Raw genomic sequence first — 21,117 nt, 5'->3', positions numbered from 1 at the left:
AAATTTCAAATAGTACTTCTGTATGTATAGGTGTGTGTGTGTGTGTGTGTGTGTGTGCGTGCGTGCGTGCGCGCGCGCGTGTGTGTTTATGTATATGCGTAACAAATATATTATTTCTGTTTGTGCGTGCGATTGTGTTAATTTTTCCCTGATTTCTAGATAACTTGAGATTAAATTGTCAAAATTTGCAAAGACATATATATATATTTTAGCACTTGTGTTAAAAGCTTATAATATTTACCTATGAAATTTGTATGTTGATAATATCCACTTTCCCCACATGAAACTTAAATTATGATACCCATTTAACATTTAATATTGATATATATATTTGTACACATGTAATTACAAAATGTCACCTTGTAATCTGTGCCTCTCAAATAAAGATTCTAATCTGTTCTGTTCTGTTTATTGTATTAATAGTTATTGGCGAAGAAAGAAATGAAACAAAAGTAGCTTTAAAAAAAGATACTCTGTCAAAGTAAAACTGGTTAACTAGCATATGTTAGTTCTTAATTTTCAATGCAAAGCCATATATAAATGTTATCACGGCTTGCAAGCAATAATTTCTTGTAGATCTTTGAAAAATAAAACACATCAAAAATATACGATTCATTTTGTACTAGTTATATATTTTTGTACGGTTTCGTTTGAGGTAGCTGATACTGAGACTACACATTATTAATAATTTAATAACAAATTTTGATAGAACCATTTGAAATATTTCATTCTTAGATCTTCGAATGAAGTGACATTTGTCCTTCAAGTACACTGAAAAGAACATACTATAAAAACACTCCTATAATTTAAATGAGTGTCATAGAACTAGATATTGAAATTAATCGTATGCAAGCTTTTGTACAAATTTAAGGAATAGCTCAATTATTTTATATTCAGGGGAAGGCCCGTGTTTTAGAACGTTTAGCCCAACCATTTAGTATGTTCATTTCATGATTATATTCGTAAACTTGTGAAAATGTTTATTGTGAGTATAAAATATTATTTAGTTAAAAAGTATTATTTCTTTCCAAGGGAATTTTTTGCTTACTATGCTATAAAAAGTGTCTCGAATCATGTGGTTTACTTTAAAAAATCAAAATATTAATGTTACGCAAGGTAATTTTGTAATAGAATGTTTTGAAAATAAACAAGTGTCGGTCGATTAAACACTGACGTGTTTCGTTGTCTCGTATCTGTTGTTATGTAACCAATTTCCTTAGAAATAATTTGTAATCAAGTTTATGTTTAATATTCACTTTTATTTCCTCTATATATACAAAAATAGAAGATTTATACACAAAAAATAGAAGACATAAAACAATATTATGCAAGTCTCTCTCAAAAGCAAAGAAAACTTTGAAAATGCAATTCTAAAAAAGGGATATGCTACTTCCTGCAAGTGTATGACAACAGTATTTGACGTTTACATTTTATTTCCTTATACAAAGATTCTCTAACTGACACCACTGTAAAAATGTTACAAGATTGAATAACTGATTGTCACACAATGACTCTTTAAGATGACAATCAATTTTAAGGTTTGGCTTGTTTGTTTTGTGCCGCTTGTAGAACAATTTCGTCATAATCTCCGCTGTCTGTCCAACAAACCGACTTTCTCCGAAAGTGACCGACTATTATAATTATGATTCTTGAATCAGCGACGGTGAGAGACAAATGACCATTAAACTCGACGTCCGAGTTAAATTATCACGGCAAAATTTCGCGGTTCGATCTTGCAGCCCTGAATAAATATATGAAGTTGTTAAATGTTTTCTAAGAGATGAAGCAAGAGCTTATTTTTTTATCGAATGTACATGGTATAAATATTTCGTGGCATAACAATTGATATTCTCACACATATTTATCATGTATGTACAGTACTTAGAAAAGAATGAAAAATATACTAAATTTATCTAGATTTTTTAGCTGCAAGCTGCCGTATAACAAGCAAACAACAATACATGTGACAACTGTTCCATATGTACAAAATATACATATATTTGTGCAAACAACATACGAGACTGGTTCCAATTTTAAATTCAAGAATTATTTGTAGTGTGATATAAAAAATAAATGGGAAGACTAATGGAAACAAGTACAAATGTTGCTGCAATGCATGTGAAGCTCTTTTAAAATGCAACACCTGCTCGTTTAAACTTTTTATCTTATCTTCTAACGGATCCATTTTAATAACAATAGATTAAAACGCAAACATGTGGCATGCGCTCTTTTAACAAATATTTTGTGATGAAATATCACTAATCTGAAATTTAAAATTAGACAGGTTAAGGATCTATGCATGACGTTAAAACGTAGCAAGTCTCACTTTGACTTGATTTCATTTAATGGAATAATTGGACATGTTTACGAGGACTGGCTTTTTATATGATTGATGAAAGAACTGAATGCCTTAAGGTCATACAAATTGGATTACTACTACCAGAAATTGTATATCGGAAAATAAAGCATTCCTGTGTTTCTCGAAATAACGTTATTGAAATGTGACGAAATTACTTATAATTCTGAAAAGAGATTTCTGTAGTTAATTTCTACTTATTTCTACTTATTAAATGGTCGCTTGAAGACAAAATAATTACATGTAACAACTTATTTGCCTTATATTGTACATTTATACTAGTGGCCCATATCAGGAAATAAATAAGTTCTTACTTCCAGAACTTTATATGCAGCTTTCTTACATCATTTCTATCATCTGATGCAGCAAAATCTCAGAATAACACACTTTGTTCAACCTTGCTTCCCTTTTCACAATTAACTCAGTTTGTGAATTGTTAGATGAACAATTCTCTCGACATCATTTCTTTCTTTCTTTTCTAATGTGTTGGGTTTTACGTTGCACCAGACCAGTATATTAGGTCATATGGCGGCTTTTACAAGCTTTACTGGTGGCATTCCGTGCATTATTATCTGACACATTCTACGAAAATCTTTCTTAACATTAGATTTACATAAGTTAACAAGTGTAACCTCACATTAATTGTTTGTTTCGGTTTCGGAGTATAGGTTGTTATCAGGTGTAAGTAAGCAACACCAAAAACAATATTCTTGAAAATTTAAACACATATTTTAAAGTGTCATTGACTGTAAACCACTTGTCTCACGCCCCTATAGGTTCGTGTCGCGCTACAGTCTTCGTAATCTTCTTGTGAGACGCTATTAAGCTATCTTTTGGAACGCATGTGGTTCTACCCAGGTGCCCGTTTGTGTTTGAACTAATGTCCAGAGAAAGACACCTAAGGTCTTTCTCCACAAGTAAAGCTGGAAAGTCGCAATTTGACCTATTCGTCAAAAGAAGAAACAATAATTGAAAATAGAAGGGAGAAATTATGTGTTCTGTCGAAATAATTGCTGACGAGTTTATTCCAAAATCAATTTAAACAATTTTAGTGATTAAAGTTCATTTCTATCCTCGGTAGAATTATGAATTAACAACTTAATGTTCGTTTATCTTGCTAATGTTTTTATCTGAAAAAGGAAACCGACTTAAAAATGTCCTTGATATCATAGCATCTTCCGCAATATGATTGCGCCAACAGTCGTAAAATACTTAATTATTTGTGTCATAAAACAACCGTAAATAATAAAGGTAATTATCTTGCTATTTATACCAACCATGAGGTTAATGAGGATAATGGTGTTTATCAGTAGATGATTTTGCTAATTTCCATATATTTGTCTTCTTAAGTATAAAATCCAGCGTTTCCATTATTATCTATCAATAATTCAGTGAAACGTTGGTCTGCACCTCAATGTCGACATTAAAAACATTTTGAATATCTCGCTCTTATTGTAAATAAAATATGACAAGATCACTGTACAAAATAAATTTTAAATTTGGCCAAACAAGTCATTGGTAAATATACATGTAAAATGCACATTGTAATGTGGGTTGTATATACTATAATAGGCAGTAGTTAAACACCACATTTAATGTTGTTCAAACTAATTCGGTTAGTATAATATTAGGCTAGGCATTTTAGCCAAAAATAAGACCCAACCTCAAACAAATTCCTTCAGAAAAGATATTTGCATATTTGTTATCTACTATATATGTGTTGCTACAGGAAAAAAGTCCTCAAAAAAAATCGAAGTATAAAATGCTAAAAATGTCATGTTTTGAAATCATGTGTTTTCAATTAGAATAATCTGTGAAATTAAATAACCCAGATATTCTACGCAAATATGGTAATTAACAAAGTAACACATTAATACACAAACATGCTTTATTTAATCCAAAACATTTCAACCAATGTTGATTACATTCAAAAAGTCGCAACACTGCATAATCTATACATCATCATTTAGACTGGTATAAAACATTACCCCACCCACTAATGATAAATATTTTTTTTTACTTTAAGTCAGATTCCATTAAATATTCTTACAAATTAGCTCTACCAAGATTAAAGTTGTATGAATCTATCTAAATTCATATTATAATTCAAAATTGCAATACATTTTACACAAATAATTATTATAATTATTATTTATATACATTGTATTTGCATTTCTGTTCTGAAAATCAATCCTTCAAGTAAATATCTTACCAGTGCTAAATTGCACTTACTTTACCATGGAAGTTTTGTAAAAAAAAATATTGTAAAAAGACATTTTAAAATAAAATGAATCTTGAACTGAATGTTAAGACACTGAAAAAACACAATGTTATTTCATCATTTTTGTCACCGAGGCCCGACTATCCATATAGTCTGACAACGCTACACATGTATATATACATATTGCCCTGCCCTTGTTCAATGCTGAAATTATATCTCCACTTTTTCGGCCGGTGCTGTTGAAACCTTTAGCCTGCCCTTTTCACAGAGACACATTGTTTCGTATCTGTAAAATTGTTACAACATAATATGATAAATAAAAATGCGAACTTTGCATTCTGCTTTTAAAATAAAACAATTTTATGTCAAACTGAAAATGTAGGTACATGTACTATGAAAAGCAAGATAGGATTTAGATATATATTTTTATATTGAATTATCTACAAATAATTCATACATTAATGAGGCACGTTTAGCCTCAGCAAAAACGTGCCTCAGCTTTCTTCTTTAGAAAATATGTTTCATGTTATGTTGTTATAACAAATTTAAAGCATGTAAATTGCCTATCGGCTGAAAGAAGCGCTGACTGTGAAACATCATAATGTGCCATATAAGTAGGAAATACTGAACAAAACGGCACCTATACTTTCATACAGATAACTAAATTGGAAGTTTTGGTCGAGTGTTTAAGGTCACTGACTTCAAAACACTTGCTTCTTACGGTGTTAACGATGTAGGTTCGAGTCCTGTCTGGGTTTTGGAATCTATTATCTGACATAGCTATCCCAAACTAGCTTATAGAATATTGGTGGTTCTACGCGCTAAAAATAATACCTATGTCACACTTTTTCCTTCACCAGTAAAGCTTGAAAGTTATTATATGACCTGTAAAGTGTTGATGTGACATAAAAACCAACAAACAAATCTCTGATCTTAGTAATTCCGAGAATGTAAGAAAACTGCAGTTTTGGACACTAAAAATAAAACACTTTTAAAAGAAAACCATTTAACTTTTACAAATGTGAATTCCCTTTAGAAAAGTTATATATGCAGTAGCACACAAAATTGAATCTGGTACACCAACTGTGTATTAAAAATATAGAGGGGTTTTCTTTGATTTACCTGTTAATTGCTTTTCAAAAATGCTGGATCTTTTCAAACAGAACCCATTTAGCCTCTCCTTACTTGGAAATATGGAAAGCTCTTGCCACATCCAATCAACGGATTGATTGATTTATGTTTGCCAAAATATAAAAGGCTGGACTCTCGCTAAATACATGTATTGTCTTCTGCAATCAACCATCCCATACTATGTTTAGCCCTTCCTCTGAAAATAAGATATATAAGTCCATAAAACATCAAAAAGATATTAAAAAGAAATAGTATTGAAATGATATACATGTAGTAGGGAAACGCCTGAGAAAATGTTGGTATGAGCAAACTCTTTTGTATGTGCATTTATTATAATCATGCTGTAAAACAATGATGTAAATTTGTGTTGATATATCAATTTCTGTTGTATTACCAAACCTGAAAGACACCCAATTGTTTTGTTTTCATTCATTCAATAAGATATATCTACGTAAAAAACATTTTTCTCTCACATCCCATTACCCCTTGTGTAGAAGTCACGAGTCTATCCATCTTCTAACTAATTATACAACAACTGTTCTATAAATGCTGACAACAACATGGAAAACATTACTTAAAATATACATACAACTAGCACTGGTATCGTGAAGGTAGATTATCAAGCTACACAACATTTTATTTAAAAGAAAACAATTGAAGCAAATTTAATATGTTATAATAAGAATAAAATGGTTTAGGGTCGGAAAAGATATGATTAAAATCTATATCAAATGCAATTTTGAAGTCTGGTCTGTTAACACCTCATTTTAATTTTCTCTTTGAATATGTAATCTTAGTATTTAAGTAAATTTTGTGTTTTAAAACCATTTTGATAAGTGAAATCTATTGCATTTTGACATAAGATTATTAGACTTATCCAAATTGTCTAGAATGATAAAATAAAAATAGTTAAAACATAAGATATAAAACTGTGTAAAGAACAGAACAGAACAGAATTTTATTTTGGATTTGTACATATATTGTAGTGATGATGCACATCACTACAATATAAATACACAAATTGTAAAGATGTCACGTTTCTATTTAACAAATAATATAGGATTTTATATATATTATTGAATTTCATGTAAAGCTAGAGAATGAACAATAATGATTTAAGAGAATATTTAATATTAACACTTTAATATAAAACAATTTGTTACGCAGAGTATACAACAAATCAATTGAATTTTTTGTATAAATTTGTAAGAAAAGTTCAAAATTCAGTTGTTAGTACTAACAATAATGTTCCTGATTTTAATCGATTCTCTCAAATATTTAGCTAGATTAGTGAGTATAATTTTATTATTAGAAGAAATCAGTCCAATATTTACACATTGACGGACATTTGTAATAATATTGTTTCACATATATTTTTCCTTATGTCAACATAGCATGGGCATATCAAAACAAAATGGTATTCATCTTCTTACAACATAAACAATATCTTTCACTCCTTGGGATTCTATTCTGACCATATAACCCGTTTGTACTCTTAGTGTATGTGCAGACATTCTAATTCTTGTGATGTAAAATCTAAGATCCTTTGGTAATATGTTAAGATAGTTTTCGTATGAATATAATTCTTTACAATTTTTATAAAGTTCTAAAACAGAATTATTTTCTACAGATGAATGCCATATTTGTATATAATTATCAATAACTCTTTGTTTAAATATTTTTGGAAATAATTTACTATCTACGATATTATTTTCAAAAAAGTATTCGGATAAACCATATATATCTAGCATTTTTTTAACATTTGATACCCAGTTTTTTACCTTTATAACAGTCAGATAAACTTAATTCATATGTTTTCCGTAAAATTATATTATCAGTATTTATCAATTTGCACCAAAACTTAATTATTCTTACGTATCGATTTATATACAATGGGTAACGGCCGAGTTCGCCGTATATACGAACATTGCTTGTATTGGCTCTAACATTTAAAATTCTTTTACAATACTTCAAGTGAATACGCTCAATTATCTTATGATTTGCTATAACCCCATACTCTCAGATGCATATGATATGATTGAACCTACAAAAGAATCAAATAATTGACATAATAATTTGGGTTTTAAATCCATGTCTTCTGTTAAGAAGTAAAAGTAATGTATAAAGTTTCAGTAACAGCTTCCTCATTAATAGGTAATAGTTTTAGCTTGATTACACCCTATTGGATACGCTGTCTATTTTTCATATAACATGCTGGAATATTATCATTTCGCTTAGAAATGCATTATGTATTACAAAATACGTTTGTTTACATCAAGTTATCATATTATTTGATTTAATTATGATTTCCACAATTCATAAAACATGCCAACTCTTTGAAATAAGTCAAATTTAACATTTTAAAAAATATCCCTAGATTTTCGTGATTTTGGTCACAACACGCTTCCGTAGAGAAGAAAAATTTACATAACTTGTGCATACACATTTTTTTAAATACTCAGTAAGATGTGTGGTTAATTCTGTGTCATTTTAGATAATTGTACAAAAGAAAACAATATAGAACAGTGAGTAAAAGATAAACTCTCTTTTAATGATTACTTCATTCAAAATTGTGTTTAAAATCGCGAAATTATATGACACATTTTGTCATCTGCATAATCGATTGATTGGTGGTCAATTAAATCTATCTACTGACATATTTTTCCCTAAAATTTATACAGAAGAATATAAAAATGACTAAAATTACTCACCTTTGCACTAGGAATGCTGGAATTGAAGTAACTTCAGATCTTTCAACGAAAATATAATAAACGTGACGTCACCGAACGTGCATAAAGTTAAAGTATGGTGTAATTTAAGAGACACATTTAAATATTGATTTTTACTAAATCTTTATGATCGATTTTTCAGGATTCTGCAAAGAGATTTTTTGAGGACTTTTTTCTCAAAATGTAGATAATGTTTATCTTTTATTTAATCGTGAAAACATTTCTGAAGGAATTAGTTTTACCATAATTTCTATTATGACTGGCCTATATACCATTTTTAACGACAAAATCATTGTTTTTATTTCTTCAAGACATTATTCCAGCGTTGACTTATATTAAACGAGCATTAATCAAGATTGTTTCGATACAGCTATTAAAAGACCTTTGAATCTGTTCTTGTATAATCTGTTCATTAATCTTCTTTATAAGTACACAATAGTTTTATTTTTGTTCATTGTGAATTATTTTTTTCCTTCACCGGTATTTTGGAAGGTTTTTTTGTGTTGTTGTTGTTTTTTCGGGGCGGGGGTTTAGTTTTACTTAGGTGTTCGCTCTTGCTTTAGATAATGCACGAAGTTGCACCGGAGTTCTTTCTCCAAAGGTTACGCTTGAAAAAATCCCAATATGACCTTAACAATGTTGGTACATCTTAAAACATTATTCATTTTTCGTAAGATTGAACAAATCTGAGTGTATCAGCTGTTCTCCGGGAAACAATCTAAATGGACATTTTTGTCTAAGATTTTGTCTGTAAGAACTTGTTTAAATTGGTATTGACATAATCGCATTATTCTAATTTCTTAGGCATAACCTGAAGAAATTGCGTCAATGCTGTTTTTCTTTATAATTACGTACAATCGTTGCAATGTGTCATGAAAATGAGAAAAACGGAATCCTCAAAGAACGCCCAAAACGACAAAACTGAAAATGTTGCATGCTCGCTTTGATTGAGTCTGTTATTTGAAGCAACGCGGTCACGCCGATATCAATTATCTAAAAATGGCTTCAGCTCCTTTTTGTACAAACTTAGTTGAGTTCTTCCATAATTTAGTATTTACGCTTGAGGTGGCTGTTTTAAACAGTTAATTGTTTTAATCATCTCTTAAAACTCTTTATTAGACGATGCATTTTATTCTAATGAGGATTTAAGTATTTATACAATGTGAGGTAAATTAGTTATAATGACTATGAATGTGCGAGGGTGTATGTTTTGTAACACAATGTAAAATTATCATCCCCCATGTATATGTATTTGTTTTCCGTTTCAGTGTAGTCAAATTTTTACTGTACGTAATCATTTGCTTTCACAGTTTAAACACGAGGAGAATATTATGTTTAATACATATATTGTCTGATACATATGGCATTTATAAAGCATCTATCAATTTTTCAATTTATTGTTAAACCGAACCTGTATTTAGAACCAAATATTACCGCCAAAAATTCAGATTTAATATTTGATGATTAAGTTGTTAAAAACTGTAAACAGTTCATGGTGAACATGTTCTGGATTCTTTTTTATACGCATTATTTTATTACATATTCTTGCCGCTTTTGTCACTTCGTATAATTAATTCGATCTTATTCTAAATCATTTTATTTCCGTCATACTTTTAGGACATTGCTTAATAATTTCTTAATTCTTTGATTTATGTTTTACTTTAAACTCATGATTCAAGTATTGTAAATCCGCATGTGATTTATTTTATTTTTCTGTTTCTCCATAATGATCTAAGGGATGCAATTTATCTTTGAATAAAATCAACGATAATCAGAGCAGTGAGTTTTTCTACTTTAATGCCAGAAACACCTACTTTTTATTCTTAACTGAATGTTACATAGGAAAAAAATGAACAGACTTCTTGGTATATTCCTGATAATAACAAAGGCGTGAGATATTCCACATTCCAACAGCCTGAAGGTCGATGTTTATAGCAATGTTTGAAACATTGTGCTGTCCTAAAAGAATAGTCTCGATAGGTCCGCGCGACCTAGGATCTAATCCGCTACCTTAATGCAATTAAGAGTAGGTACTTTTGTAAAAAAAAAATACTCCTTTCTTCCGGCAAACAACGGCAACTTACCGTTGTTCGATATCAAACGACTGCAGTAACATTCAAGTGGATGGTATTTACAGAAATGTGTGATACATTGTGTTTGCCCGGGAAGTCAGGCCTCAGTAGACCAGTGTGGCCTAGGTGCAAGTCCGCTTTTGAAAAAAAAAGTATTTTCGTAAAATAAGACACCATTTTACAGGACCCACCATCAACAACTCGTTTGTCCGGTCTCAATACAGAATGGTTTCTGCAAAATCTTGAAGTCTAATGTTAACAGCAATTTTGACACAATGTAATGATTCAAGGAATAAGTTTCCGGTATGCCTGCTTGGCGTAAATTCCAGTCCGAGTTCTGGTTGCATATAAAGTCATAGAAAGTTCACCTTTTTTCAAGAAACCACCGTCCCCTATTTTGTTTTGTCTGCTCTATATTCAAAATAGCTGCTGCAACAGCCTGATGTCTGATATTTACAGAAATGTATGAGACATTGTGCTAGTTAAAGAAATAATGTCTTAGCTTGCCCGGATAGCATAGGCTGCAGTCGGAGTTCTTAATATAAGCCATATAAGGCATATACTCCTACGTATTTTCGTAACAATTACAACATTTTTGAAACCATCGGCACGTACCCCGTTTGTCCAAAGAAACGCAAATTTGCTGCTGCAACGACCTGATGACTGAGGTTTGCAGAAAAAGTTTGATATATCGTGCCCGGACAAAGGATGGCCTCAGTAGGTCTGCATGGTATAGGGTCCAGTCAATGTTCTGAATGTATGTGAAATCTAAGTATTACCAAAATAGATTTATATTTCAATACGTCTTTTAATGTCTTTTTTTCAACCAAATTAAGATAATGTGTCACCAGCAATCATGCAAAATGTCAATTAGAATCCAATTAGACATCACGGAAACCAGGACGTGATCTCTCACGAATACATTTTATCATGCACTTGATTCCTTGTAAACTAGTTTTCAAAATAATTTAAAGATAATTTTGCAGTATATCTTATCTGCGAATATTTATTACTAATGAGCCATTTTGAATTTTCCCTTTTTCCAGTATTTAATTTATTGTATTAATAGTTTTTGGCTAAGAAAGAAATGAAACAAGAAGTATCTTTTTAAAAAAGATACTCGGTCAAAGTAGCCATATGTTAGTTCTTAGATTTCCATGCAAAGCCATATAGAAATGTTAGAACAGCTTGCATAACAAGGACATTATAATTTCCTGTACGGTTCTTGAAAAATTAAGATGTATGTATTTCTAAACGTATGTCGTGTTTTCAAATGGCAGGACTATCCTTTAATTTTATTTTAGATTTTTCTTAGAACGACAAGAACTAGCCTTTACATATTTTTTTAGAATGGCCCATGACATTCCCAGATTTCATTTTTAATTTTCAAATGACCAATAAAAACTTCACTGTAATGTTACAGGAAGTCAAACTGATTTTAGACCGGCCTTCGGCCAGAACAAAAAATGTTATCAAAGATATACGATTCATTTCATAATAGGTAATAGAATTTTGTACGGTTTAGATTGAGGTAGTTGATATAGAGTCTTCGCACTATAAAACATTTAAACAAATTTTGATAGAAACATCTAAAATATTTCATTCTCAGATATCCGTGTAAAGGGACATTTGTCCTAAAAGAACACAATTATACACACTTGTATAGTTTATAGGAGTGTCATAAAAAAAGAAATTGAAACTTAATCGTATGCAAGTGTTTGCACAAAATTAAGGAATTATTGTTATATTCAGGGGAAGGTCCAAGTTTTTAGAACGTTTAGCCCAACCATTTAGTATGTTCATTTCATGATTATTTTTGTAAACTTGTGAAAATGTTTATTGTATGTATATTAATAAGTTAAAATATTATTAAACTAAAATTTTTTTTCGAAATGAATTGTTTGTTCACTATTCTATGATAAATTGTCTTGAATTTTGTGGTTTACTTCAAATAAACAGAATAAAGCTGTACTTTTTGTTATAATATATTTTAAAGTGCACAAGTCTAAATGGATTTAACACAGACGTGTTTCGTTGTCTCATATCTAAAGTTGTAAACCCAATTTCCTTAGCAATGATTTGTAATCATGTTTACTTTTAACATTTACTTTTATTTCCTCCAAAGAAAGAAAACATAAAATAACAATATGATGCAAAGAAAACCTTAAAATTCATTTCTTAAAAAGGTATGTGCTACTATTTCTGCAAGTATATAACAACAGTATATAACGTTTACATTTTATTCCTTTAAAAAAAGCTTCTCTCACTGACGTCACAGTAAAATTTGTCACGGCAATAATTGTCTGGTTGTCAGACAATAAATCTTTATGGTGATATTCAATTTTTAGGATTGGTTGCTTTGGTTTTTTGGGGGGTTTTTGTTGTTGTTTTTTTTGCAGCTTGTAGAATAACTTCGTCATAATCTAAGCTAAATGTCCAACTAACCGATATTCCTGGATGGCTTACCAGTAATTATCAAATTCTTCGTAAGTTACAGTCTACAACATGATTTCTGAATCTGCGACGGCAAGAGACAAATAACCATAGGCAAAATTTCCTCCAACCCGAGATCGATCTAACGATCCTTGATTAATACGAGGCTTGTCCGTAAAATCCTTAGACAACCGATATTTCTTTGAATTGAGAGAGACTTTTGTGTCTGAAATTGAGAGTGACTGGTATTCAAAGGTGTATGACAAATAAGTTGGTAGACAGAGAAAATGTGTGGGATGCAACGGTGAATATTTCGAGAAAGAATAACGGCGCTTCAACTTCGACGTCACATTTAAGTAAGTAAACGTAACGTCATGGCGTGCTCCGCACAACTGTACATCCCTTTACATAAACCTGTGATGTTTCATTGTTTAAGAACGGAAATTTTTGAAATTTGTAGCACCAATCAATAAACATTGGTGAGTGATTGGAGAAAGTTTCATTAAATTCTGATGTGAAATACTCGTATTAAAGCATGTGTCTACGAACTCTCCGGACGACCCTCAATTTGTAGATGTTAAAATAGATAAAAACAGCATCCCTAACGAAAGCCCAACACGGCAAAATTGAAAATGTTGCAGGCTCGGTTTGATTGAGCCTGTTCATGGACGGTACTGGAAAGTGCAAGTTACCGTCCACTTCCCCTAGAACCGGCTTAAGCAGAATTCAACATTTAAACATGAAACAGTAAAATTTTGAATTTAGAAACATCCGCAGTTGTTTTCATACGGCGGTTATCATGGATCCTTCAATGTGTCACTTCCGTGCCATTCCATGACAAGCGGCGTATGGTCCCAAAGTAATAAAATGCGTGTGCCCTAAACGAGAAAACAATGGGCGGAACTAAATAAAATGGAATTTTGAAATGGGATCAGAGGTTATGAAGCCTGCGTTAAAGTGACATTATGCCCATCCAAGGGTATATAATGAATGAATTAATGAAAGTCGTAATAAGTTTACATTTTGCATGAATTCCTTTCAGTTTTATGATTTTCTTAGCTTGAACAATAAATTACTCACTTGGCCCAATACAATTTATGTAAATATCCATTGGAATTTAATTGTAAAAAGTAATGGGGAACTCTTTTTTATTTTATGCAGATTTATATTTTATCCTTGACATTTTCCATTATCAACTGTTCATAACCAGCATAATTATAACAGTCAATCTTTCGAAATAAAAAGTCAATTCAACTCAACTTAAGAATACGAAAATGATTCATAATGCCACTTTAAATGATTTCTTACCGATGAACCAAGTGCTTAAGAGGGCCAGTTACACAGACGGTCGGTCCCCAATCGGTCATTTAATTTTAAATTTACTCGCTGTTATGATCGGTTGTCATGCGTGATTTTATTTCTGTTTTTCTGTGTTAACGGCCATAGGTGACAGACAGCAAACTTAAACGGGGTTGGATCGGTGATAAAAATGCTGAAATACTATCGGTTTTTATCGTTTGTAAATCGGAGCTTAATCGGACATAATGCTGATAGCTAGTCATCAGTGGTTAAACACTTTCCGTCAGATATGGCCGGTGATTCATATTTGGTCATCTTTGTCCGATCGGCGATATCGGTGATTAAGAGCTAGCTCATATTGTTATTTGTGAAATATTTTCACCGATCGAGAATTTCAAACATGTTTAAAAGTCCCAATCGGTAATTTTTACCGATGAAACTTAATTATCTTTTCCCAATAGCAGTTGATAGGTGGAAAACAGGTGACCAAGAGGTGATATCGGTGTTAAATACGTTGTCATCGGTTCACTCCATAATTTGGCTGACAAAAATACCGATCAATCACCGATGGCTCTGTGTAACTGGGGTGTAGCATTTTATCGAACGGCATAACATAACAATCAACAATCTCACACAATGTTAATTACCATTCAAAACTTGTGAGTGTTTTTGTGTAGGCTACCTTTTGTGATCAATCAGATACGTACGTCAGACAACAGAACAAGCCTAATCAAGGACATTAAATATTTGACGTAGTCTTGCAGAACAAGATAATAATCTAGTAAGTTAATGAAAATAAAACAAACAGAAATTAAAAAGAAATGTTCCGTGTTATTTTGTTCAGCATTCAAAAATAATGGATACGATTCCTTAACTTAGAATGTTCGCATGTGATTCTTATAAATTGGACAAATTCGCTAACTGAAACATTAATATACGGTTCGTGTGAAAATTGATATAATTCCCAACAAGGAAGATTAATTGAAATCATTCGCAATGCAAATTGACATACTAAAAGCTAATTTAAACAAAAAAATGAATTTGAAGTCGTTATTTTTCAGGCAAGAATTATTGTCAAATTTTGATTTCAATTAAATAATAAAACACTAATTATGGTTAAAATTTACATAATCCTAAGGTTGATATACCTGGAACTTTTTGATAACCGAGAATACTAAATGAAGATTCAATATTTCACTCTAGAACATGATATACTGTGTTGTTGGTATATAAATCTTTTTGTCACGGTCACTTTTCGACTTTTTTAACCCATATGTTACGATTATATATAAGTAAATAGGCACCATGACGTTGACTAAAGATTTTATTAACGTTTTGCGTATGATTTGATTTTGATAATAAATAATTTCAAGCTTTATGGCATATTGATAGACACTCAACATATACTTATTACTAATCGGATTTAAAAAAACATTAACAATCAATACACAGAAAATATCTTTCATTTTGTTACTTAAAAAAACAACAAAAAACAATGTCTTAGTGTACACCATTCTTGTAATACAAGCTAATTAATGACTAATAACTAATAACTAATGGTGTTTCTTTGTAGACATTTTATAGAACAGAACAGAAACAGAAATTTTATTTCTTGGTTTAAGCATAATGAGCTCATCACCATTTTACAAGTACAACAATATATAATACATAAATGACACATCACATGAACATATATGATTGCAAATTAAAGATTTATGAAATGTGAGAATGTTTAATGAGATTAGAAATTACTGAATAAACATATAAATACATGTATTTAATAGTTATACACAAGCATTTGTCTATAGATATTTACCTAATGTTATCAAATAAAGTTTCAATACATTTTGTTTTATGTGATAAATAGAGTAAATGTTGTCGTTTACAGAAGTAACATGATTGTGGTGTTTTTTTTAAAGCTTTTTTATCTGATTATTTCATAACAGAAATTGACCATGATTTAAGTTGATGTAGAACTCCTAAATGTTTACCTCGCATGCTATTGTTGTTAATCTAAGATCCATATTAGGAGAAAGGAATTAGTAGAACATGTTCTAAATTTTAGTTAATTAGGGCATGCAATTAAGCTTTTTAATTCCGGGAAGTGTTGTAGTTTTAGCAATGCACTTGTTCAGCTTTGATTGACGAATTAACTGTTTTTGCAGAACAATTCAAATCTCATTTTCTGTCATTATTTAAACACTCTGAACTTGATTGTAAAATCAGTCTGTGTGATTTAAGTACGCTTACTTAATCACGAAAATAAATGTTTGACTTTCATGAAGTTTATTTGCCATGTTTATATTTTTAAGGCTTCTCAGGGGACGATGGCATCAGTATTCAACAAATCGTCATTTACTTCGTCAGAGGTAAAATTCTCCCGCGCTTATTTTTTCCGCAACAACTTAGACTATTGGGAGCCTTCAACAACCCTACATGGAACTACAAAATGATTTAGGTGACAAAAACATAAACAATACTTACAATTAACCGTTTGAATCGACCTTCCGCTCTATCTCGTTCGTTTTTCAGTAAACCACAATTTTGAAGAAGCGCGGCGGTTTGCCAGGGCTGTATATATAATGTGTGACTAGAACATCTAAATCCCGATAATGATTTCTTTACATAAAATAGCATGATATCAACTTATAGATAAATATATTTCTGGATTTAGTATGACTTTGAAATTTTTATTGGTGTCACATTATAGGGGTGATTTTTTAAGTTTTTCCAGTTTAGAATATATAGAGATGGAGATATGTCAAGACGTGAGTCTATATCATGAAGTTTGTCCATTCATTTAATTTATGATAATTATAAATTTACTAATGGAAGATTAATTGAGCCGCGTCATGACAAAACCAACATAATGGCTTTGCGACCAGCATGGATCCAGACCAGCCTGCGCATCCGCGCAGTCTGATCAGGATCCATGCTGTTCGCTTACAAACTCTATAACAAGTAGAGAAACCGATAGCGAACAGCATGGATCCTGATCAGACTGCGCGGAGGCGCAGGCTGGTCTGGATCCATGCTGGTCGCAAAGCCATTATGTTGGTTTTGTCGTGACGCGGCTTAATTTACTAATTGGTAAAGATAAGTCCCATGATTTAGTATTTAATATTTCTTAGGCTAAAGCATTTACTTTTTCATTTCCCACACGAAGAGTGAATCCGTTTTATAATTATATACACTGTATAACACAATATATTTTATTCTTTGGATGCAGATATAATTGTTTAATTAAATTGTGATTTTATCCAAAACTGTTTGTAAAAACAGAAACAAACACGTCGATTTAAAGCATGGTAATCAAATCATATACGGCATACAGAACACTTCAATGTACCAAAACAAAACAACAAACAAACAAAAACAGGCCACTTGACCCACAATGCTATACATTTTATATGGTATAGTTGAACTCGGGTCTATTTAACTTGCATAATCACGAGTATATAATATGCATTGCCAATATGAAGTTCTTGTCACATGGAAATATTCTATGGAATTGCTATAGATAAACAAATATATTAGTTTTTGTTTATTGTATGTAACAAAAGTCATACTTCTCGAAGTCCCTTCTGTCCTAGATAGGAACGCAAGAAAACTTCTCGGAGAAAAATTACCCTGGGAGAAATACTGGTGTGTACAGGTCTTTTTCCGTGTGGAAGGGGCTCAATAATATACAGATTGGCGTGCTGGTTTAATGGAGACTACACTGATTGGGATAAATTCACAGTCGTCATTACATGATGATGATGATGATGATGATGATGATGATGATGATGATAATGATAATGATTTTATTGTTGTCGTTGATGATGGTTATGATGGGGATGTTGATGCTGTTATTGTTGTTGTTGTTGATGTTGTTGACGTTGACGACGAAGACAACAATGATGATGATGATGATAACACACAAATAGTTTAGGTGAATTTATAATAGAAATATTGACAAACGGGTATGTAAGTCAAATTGAAAATGCTGAAAGCTTTGTTCGTTTTAGAAAAGTGACAGTGGCAAATGCATGCCTTAACCATCTAACGACGAAAAAAATCAATATATATTTTGATTATTTTTTTCAAATTAATTGCAAATTTATGAATTTGCTGGCACACAGTTGACAATTTGTTTTAATCACACACCTGTTTCGTTTTGTTGTGACTTCGTAAAAATGGTATTGCATAGTCGTACATATACGAGGGGCATATTTTAATTAGCAGCAACTCAATTTAACCATGATTTGCACGTGAAAGTACATGTTTAATCATAAACTGTTGGAAAGGTTATTGATTTTTTTAACCAACAGTCTATTTTCGCACAATTTGCACGTGCAATAATTTTAGCATGTCATTTAAAGACATGTGGTTTTGTATACGGGTTGTAAACATGGCTGAGTTGCATAGTGATTCGAGAGTGGATCAAAGAGCTCATTACAAAATTCATGGGTTATTGCGTTAATGCGCGCAAATAATAAAACGAATCTAGATTAAGTTCATGGAGCAAATGCCCTTCCACATCGTTCAATTATCAAGTGGGTGTCAAAGGAAGGTAGAACTAATGTTAAGGATGATCCCCGCTCTAGGCGGCCGATCTCCGCTACCTCTGAAAAGACATCAGCACTGTCAAAGCCATATATGATGAAGATGCAAGATAGCTATAGGTCACATTGAGTTTATGCAGGTGACTTAACAAAATTTGACAACAACGATCAATAAAGAAGGGTGTCATTCAATAAACGCATACCACACCCCCACAACCCGGCAAGGAGTTAAAGTATTGTTGCAATGTACCTTGTTTCAGACCATAACAAAAAACAACAGTTTAATCGAGAACAGTTCCTTAGAAGAAATCTGAGCATTATTGCAGTGAGCTCTTTATGACAAATAGAGCACTTTTGAAGCTTTGCTTGAGAGAATCACTTTTACAGTAAATTATATAAACAAATATCAACAAGGAGTGTAAATCTATATAAATAGAAAACGATTTATCAAATCGTGACATAAAATGCAGCTATGTTGACAACAGTAAATGTTCCCGTTTAAATCATTATATTTTGTCTGGCAGCATCAAAAATATATTATTTTTATAATATTTAAATACATCTCAAAATGTCTCTTTGTTTTTATCAACTAAATTTCACCACTTTGCAAGACACAGACTCATGCAAAATGTCGATTACAATCCAGTTAGACATAACGGAAACCATAAATTAATTAGTTACTTATAGAAAATGTTTACTATGTACATGATTTCCAGTAACCTATTTCTTCCAAAATAGTGCGAAGACAAAATTAAGCAAGAGGCGACTTAATTGCTTCGAATCACTGGAGTTTACGCATCTCTTAGCTTCGGCAGGTCGGGCGGTGTTGACCCCTTGTGTTGCTTTAGATGTAACAGCCGATGTTAGCCAAAGTCATCTTCCCTGCTTCGGCTCCATATGACCTTAACACGAGTAGTGTTTGTGCGCTGTAAAGCCAAACTAAACAAAACAAACAAAAATAATTATTCTCTCAAACTAGACCTTTTGAGTCTTTTTTTTTTCTCAAAATGCTTGAAGCGTTTTGGCCAGGTGATTTTTTTGTCAAAAAGACAAATATTTTTCAAAAGTCGAAAAGATGCCCTCTTGGCTAACATATCGGCAAGGTTTAGCGAAGTAATCGTATATTTATTTATTTTTTTTATTTTTATTTTTATCTATTTATTTATTTATTTATTTATTTATTTATTTATTATTTTATTTATTCATTTAATATTTATATATTGCTTATTTATTAATTTATACCCTTATTTATTTATTTATTTATTTATTTATTTATTTATTTATTTATTTATTTATTTATTTATTTATTTATTTATTCATTCATTCATTTATTCATTCATTCAAAATTGTTTATAAAGGAAGTTTACTAGGGGTGTTCAAATATGAATGCGACTGGGTCATTTTTCAGAAGAGCTTAACAAACAGTGCAAAAATCATTATCTCAATCTTACAAAATACTCCCATCGTGTGATATACAAAGTTTTAGTCTTTTATACAATTTCAAATGCGTTTTTATAATCTTTTCGAGACAGTGGAAAATAGCCTGTTTCCAGGAAGGTGTCTTTTGATCCTCGGAAATAGGAAAAAGCCACGATATTGAAAATGTTGCAGGCTCGGTTTGATTGAGCCTATTTGTAGAGCACTGGAAAGTACACGTTACCGTCCATGCCTAAGCAGAATTCAACATTTAAAAAAGAAAATGCTGAAATTTTGAATTTAGAAACATCAACACTTCTACATATTGTAGCCTAATGTGGCGTTACGTGCTGTTATTTCGGTTTTTCCGCAATACTCCCAAGGGGCGAGTAATCTATATAAACTATAAAAAAACCTACTAGTTCTAGTTCTCTCCCCTGGCCGCATGGCTCTCGGAGTAATAAATTATAATTTATGCATAGCGATGAAAATAACATTTATTACCATGTTGGTTCTTTTTGGTAAAAATATAAATGGCTTATTTTATAATAACGGAAGAGCTAGCTTCTCCCTGGAAAAAGCACAAGTATATACAGTGCGCTGGAAATATCGATTTGATATTATCAATTGTTTGGCCTAATTTCTGTGATATCCCATGGAAACTTATTTCCATAGTCTATTCGAAAATAATGTTTACCATGTGAAAATTATTAAACGATTGACTAATTGATTTGCAATTATATCGAAAATTCTCATGAGTATAACACTAGACAGAATGATGATTCATTGTCGTCTGCTGCCTGGATGCTTGCAGTACTTGCTTTTTATGATAAAGTATAGGAAAAACACGATATTCATGAAATGGTGATATGGGATAATTATTAATTGTTAACTACTTGTTTTTCAACGATAT

General features: G+C 31.4%; 1 long non-coding RNA gene across 1 annotated transcript; it reads right to left on the bottom strand.

Annotated features, from left to right (window-relative positions):
• Window positions 1-4,230: 4,230 nt before the first annotated feature.
• Window positions 4,231-5,808, bottom strand: LOC132724577 (uncharacterized). The gene is made up of 2 exons (XR_009624932.1): window positions 5,700-5,808; window positions 4,231-4,863 (listed from the first exon to the last, which is right to left on the bottom strand). It is a non-coding gene; the product is annotated as an uncharacterized LOC132724577 (long non-coding RNA).
• Window positions 5,809-21,117: the final 15,309 nt, after the last annotated feature.

This window comes from Ruditapes philippinarum, unplaced genomic scaffold (assembly GCF_026571515.1).
Source record: "Ruditapes philippinarum isolate M1 unplaced genomic scaffold, ASM2657151v2 ctg10460_1_1_1_1, whole genome shotgun sequence".
NCBI lineage: Eukaryota > Metazoa > Mollusca > Bivalvia > Venerida > Veneridae > Ruditapes > Ruditapes philippinarum.
This window is presented reverse-complemented; position numbering and strand designations above follow the sequence as displayed.